Source organism: Misgurnus anguillicaudatus, chromosome 8 (genome assembly GCF_027580225.2).
Source record: "Misgurnus anguillicaudatus chromosome 8, ASM2758022v2, whole genome shotgun sequence".
Classification (NCBI taxonomy): domain Eukaryota; kingdom Metazoa; phylum Chordata; class Actinopteri; order Cypriniformes; family Cobitidae; genus Misgurnus; species Misgurnus anguillicaudatus.
The window spans coordinates 39,857,330-39,863,289 of NC_073344.2; the positions used below are offsets into that span (position 1 = coordinate 39,857,330).

The following is a 5,960-nucleotide window of genomic DNA, read 5'->3' on the forward strand; positions in this document are numbered from 1 at the left end:
GCGTGTGTGTTTAATGCGGTGGATTTTCAGAACCGGGTCATGACGAGTTACACGTGGTAAGTAAGACTTCTGTCTTATGTTGGAAATAGGCGCGTGTATATTATATAAATGACACGAACATGTAGTGAATCATAAGTTAAAACAGTGTTGTATAGTGTTGTATGACTCGTACTCGCTCCTCCCGTGTTATAACTCCTCCTTCTTCATTTTTTCGTACGTTATCGGAAAGATTTGTTAAAGCTAATCTTTCTTTTATAAATCTGATTAAACTAAAGACTCTTCAGAGATATAAGGGATGTCATACTACTCTATAGGTACTCCAGATTAATATCAGAAATGCAGAAACAGCGTGTGTTACGTGAGCTTTAATTTACTTGCTCTCGTCTGTCTGGTCATTGGGGTGTTTTTGGGACCTCCTCGAGGTGGAAACTGAGGGAGGGGTGAGACTCACGGTATCGGTGGTCCGCTCCGACCTGTGATATATACATCCAGCAGTGTTTATTTAACTCTGGGGATTTTGCTGTATGAGGACTTCCTGGGGGCTACGTGAGGGCTGCCCATGCAGGGCCAGCACTAAGGGGCCAACATTTCGCCAGTGAGCAAACCTGCGCTGGGCCTTTAGGCTATGCCCATACAGGGCCTTCGTAGGCTTACTTGCAGGGTATACAGCCATTATAGAGGTGGGAGGTGATACAAGAAACACCTGAAAATTCTCGGGCCAGCATCATATGTCGAAATTTTAGTCAAAACCATTCTATTTCATCATAAACAATCTGAAAACAGGGCTTTAAGTGTGAAATACCGAACTTGTCCTTTAAGATTTTTTCAGTGCCTACATTCAAATGGCCATAACTTCTAGAGATGTTCCGATACCATTTTTCTCTTCCCGATACCGATACCTGGGCTCAGGGTATCGGCCGATACCGAGTCCCGATCCGATACCTGGGTGTATATCTGTAAAATATACAGCTATACATACTACTAGTCCTGTATGAATGGATATAACGGTTTTATGGTGTGCTTCAGACTTATTCCTGTATAAAACATGAACAAATACATACAGTGAACTAGGGTATTTTTATTATCTGAAAGACATTTGACAGTAATATTTATTTTTCCTAAGAGAAAACGAGCCACAAATCTAACACTGTACACTGAAAGGGTATTTTAGTTTTAGAATAATTTGAAAAATCTGTGGAATTCTGTGGGATGATTTTAAATGTTTTTAGAAGAAATTAGAGAATTTAAGCTATTAAATATTACAAAATTGCATCTAAAATAATTACTTTTTAAAGGCTTACAATTAAAATGAATACACCAAACCAATGAGTCCTCTGAATTAAACTGGCCCAACATGAACCAGATAATGTGCATGTCAAGATAGAATTATAGTTTGTAGCCTATATAAAATGACATATATTATTGTTAATATATATTATAGCAGAATAAAAAAGCTTGTGTAAACGTTCTCATTATGAATTAAGCACGTAGATAATTTCATCATTTTTACAACGCAATGTAAACTTTATATTAAACATAACAAGAGCATTCGTCTTGTAAACGGATTTGAAATTATGGATGTGCTGTGCTGACTGTCGCGTCACATAGACGACAGAGACAAGTAAGATCTGCGGTAAAACTCAGTGGTAAGTTTTATTTCATCTCAAATATCAAACGGTTCATGCTCTTATCATTAAAAACAATCACAGCAAACAGCACACACAGGGTTTATGTACTTATCAATGCTGCTCACAAACGCGCGAGGCTATGTATGTGTACATGCTCTTATCATTAAAAACAATCACAGCAAACAGCACACACAGGGTTTATGTACTTATCAATGCTGCTCACAAACGCGCGAGGCTATGTATGTGTACTTGTTGTCAATAGCCTCTTTCACACAGTAATTCTGGTAAATTACCATGAATTTACCAGAATGAATTTACCAGTCAATACAAAAATGTGCTGTTCACACATGCAGTGATGTTCCGTCTTTTTACCAGTAAGACATCATTCACACATCAGTATCAAAATACCGGTAAACTCGGAGAGAAAGCGGAAGTTACCTGTGGCGCGCGGCCGGCGAGCTCCGTCCGTGTCGTGTTTGTAAACGGCGGGTTATGACTTAATATCCACGGTTCGTATTTTGTTGTTTTCACATCTGTGGCAAACGGTCGCGAAGTTGCTCGTGACCAAACAACATTGCGTTAGGCGGCGTCAAACGGAACCTGCGCGTTTGCACATTAGGCTTCACAGATGGTGTGCTAAGGACGTCGGCAATTTGGCAATTAGATGGTAAGCTGTTTTAAACAAGTTTGGTGAAGAAATGTGGATGTTAACTTCAGGTGTGCTCGACTTTTAAGCAACATGTGTGGAAACGTCCGTAAACAGTCTGGGGGAAACCGCGTCACCTGTATAAAAAACTTTCTGATTGGCCCGCCCGATCTGTCAGCGCGGTCTGACGTCATCTAAATGCCGGTAATGCTATATTTTTCGTTCACACACAGCGCTTACCGGCAAATTACCGTTAATCTTACAACCTGTCTTACTGGTAAATTGGGAGCACTGATTTACCGGAAAGGTTCTGTTCACACATGACATGTTAACTGCAATTTACCAGTAAATTACCAGTAAAGACTGTATGTGTGAAAGGGACTACTGACAGTACTGGTCACTCACAAACGCGCTCAAGCGCGGGGTATGTGTGCTTGTCAATCACGGGCATTAACTCCGTTGAGTACTCCGCCAAAATCTGCGGGCGCGGATTCCGTTGAGACAAGTCGATGTTTTGTTTTATTAGTCTGAAATACTAACAAACAGCGGACATACGGCTGCATGCTTTCATTTCTTTGCCGCTCTAAGTAAACAGTGGTTGCGTCACGCATGAGGTAACTTCCTGGTGTTTGCATTCAGAGCAGCGAAGAAATGAGTTTCGCTTTGCAGTGTTAGCTATAACGGGCATAACTAGGTTTAGTAAGAAAATGGTACCGATTCCGATGCCAGAATTTTTTGTGGTATCGGCCGCATTTCCGATACTGGTATCGGAATCGGAACAACTCTAATAACTTCTCCAAATCTTATCAGATTTCCATCATTGGAAAACTTAGAAACTGCACTTTCAGAATTGGTGAATAACTCAAAACTCCCCGGATCCGACTTGTGTCCCTACTTTTCGTGACTGGTCACATATGTGTTCCGTTAACCATCGTACTGTTTCAAATCATCTATTAATTATAGCCATTCAACAATACACCCAGAGTTATCCCGTAGCTTTCATGTGCACACTTTTGACATCTAATACTACATTGATTCATATGCTATTCACCTTATTTTTCACGACAACAAGGGCGGCGCCATTTCGCTCATTTTGTCAACGTTCTTCCGGCCGCATAGGCGATGAGCAGCTGAGGCAGTGACTGAAGGCGACGCGTTAAAGCTTAAAAAGCTCACCCGAGCGCCTTTATGTTTCTTTCTTACCCATTTTAAGCCAACTGAGGAACACCCTTATCCCAAGGTTCGACTACGATGTTCCGGTAACTTTAAACCACGCCGGGTGTTGAAAAGGTGGCCAGTTTCAGGTAAGCTATCTTAGCTAACTAAAGTTAGATTTGTGAAGTCCGTTCTACAAATACACTTAAGATCAGTAACGTTAGTTTATAAAATGCAACTATTTGAATGGTTTTAATTGTCCACCTATATTTTTATATTTACGATTGTACAACGAGATATTATAGTACACTGCATTCTTACAGTAGCCCACGTGATTCCTACAAGTTACTGAGATTTCAGATGCTAGAATGTCAGTTAATTTCTCATTCAGATATTGATAATGACATATTAAACAACGTATTATTTAACACTGAAGTTAAAGGTTGTGTGTATAATGTTACTGTCTCTTTGTAATGCATCTCTCTCTTACACACTGTTCTGTTTAAGTATGGGTGCCATTTATATATTAATTCTCATGATGCAAGTTTATTTTAAATACTAACATAAAAATGTTTATGGTTATATTGTTTTCACAGATACATTGATGTGTAGTGATGCAGTGGACAACTGTGAGGATGATACAATCAACATGTTCCTAAACTGTGATGCAGAAACACAATGAGAGGATCCATCCGTCTCTGACCACAACTACACTTTAAAATCACAACTCAACCTGAAGCAACCTACATCTGATATGGGAAAACAATGGTGCGGTTTCCCGGACAGGGCTTATCCTGGTCCCAAGCTAAAATGCATATTTGAGCTACAATAATTTAAAAACACCTTTTACTGACATACCTCAACATATATGAGTGCCATTGTTTTGTCACAAGATACGCACCAGTCTTGTTTTTTTGTAGGGTTTGTTTGTAAAAACTAAAATGTCCTAATATAATTAAATCCTAATCCTGTAAACCCTGTCCGAGAAACTGCTTCAATGTGTTGAGCTGGCACAAATGTACAAATCTCTACTGAGAAACAACCATCTTTGGTTCAGCTTTACAGAGGGTTGATATTGCATCCATTACACAGTCGCCAAGCACTTTACCAGTACATACACCAACAGCTTCCAGAAAAACACTTGGGATCAGCTCCTGATGACTCCGATAAAGCTGTGTCTTAATTTATTGCAGGGTGGTCTTGCTTTACCTGTTGTAAAGTTACATTAAACCATCATATGTGATCAGATGTCATGCAGTGATATTAAACATTTACAGTGTGATCAGATGTTGTGCATTTATATTAAACCTTTACAATGTGATCAGATGTTGTGCAATTATATTAAACCTTTACAATGTGATCAGCTGTTACATGTCATGCAGTTATATTAAACATTTACAATGTGATCAGATGTAACCTGCCATGCAGTTATATAAACCTTTACAGTGTGATCAGATATTATCTGTAAGGAATTTCTTAAACCATATGTGAGCTTTGTAGATTCCACTTAAAAGGATTTAAGTCTCCTGATTTGAAGGAATAAGTGTTGGCAGTTTGCAAATGAATTCTATCATGGTACCACATAAAAACGAAATAGTTATTGAACTGGCTAAGGTGCACATTTGCTATAAAAAAAAAGACGAAATCACTGTGTAAATATTGGTAGGCATAAGTACTTTAATAATTTCCAGTGCTGCTCCATCAACTCCTGACAGGACGAGGTAATTAAATATGCCAGGTTACTTGCCGCAGCCGCGCATATCGTCTAACCACGAGACGATTGCTGGGACAATATAACACTATCCGAGCGTCGTATGAAGTTTTAACCGAGCTCCTAATTTAAAACATTTACAGCAGTAGCGATATTTGTCATTTCGCTAAAGTTATAGTGAACTACAAACAATCTTCTAACCACCAAACTAACCACCGAATACACTGTGCCATATTAGCAGCGGAAGTCGGTTGACAAAATGCGGAAGAGCGAAGAATTAAAAAGGGGCGTGGCGGAATAAGGTGAATAGCTACAGCCATTTATACATCTTACTGTTCAATTCATGGCATTCACTTCACAATTATAGACGATCAAAATAACTACACAACATATGTTTTCATTATTATGTGTCTATTTATTTAGTTTAAAAGGTAACAGTTTCATTGTACCATCAAGCGGATTCTGTTTGGTCTGTTTAAAGGGAAGTTTGCCGCGATTGTCAGGTTTAAATATCTTGAAATTACGCTATAGCTACCGGGTCAACAGGAAGTGACCCAGAGTTTATTAATTTAATTTAATTTATTAGCTGTAAATATATATTGTGGCTTTGCCAAATATGAGCTTGCATTATATGAATAATGGTCTGCAATTTTCTAGCTTTGTATAATAAGTATTTTGGCCATTGTTAAGCTTTTATTGTTTGCTCACCTGAGCAACTCCTGGGGCACGTTTAAGCTCACATCGACAAAGAATGGCCTCTTTAGCTACCGTAGTTGCAATTCTTGCTTCATCACAACAGGGAGTTCAACGCATCACTGTT

General features: G+C 38.9%; 1 long non-coding RNA gene across 1 annotated transcript; it reads left to right on the plus strand.

The window, feature by feature from the left end:
* Positions 1-3,321: 3,321 nt before the first annotated feature.
* LOC141365902 (uncharacterized) lies at positions 3,322-4,884 on the plus strand. Its single transcript, XR_012370840.1, has 2 exons — positions 3,322-3,578; positions 4,026-4,884. It is a non-coding gene; the product is annotated as an uncharacterized lncRNA (long non-coding RNA).
* The last annotated feature ends 1,076 nt before the right edge of the window (positions 4,885-5,960 follow it).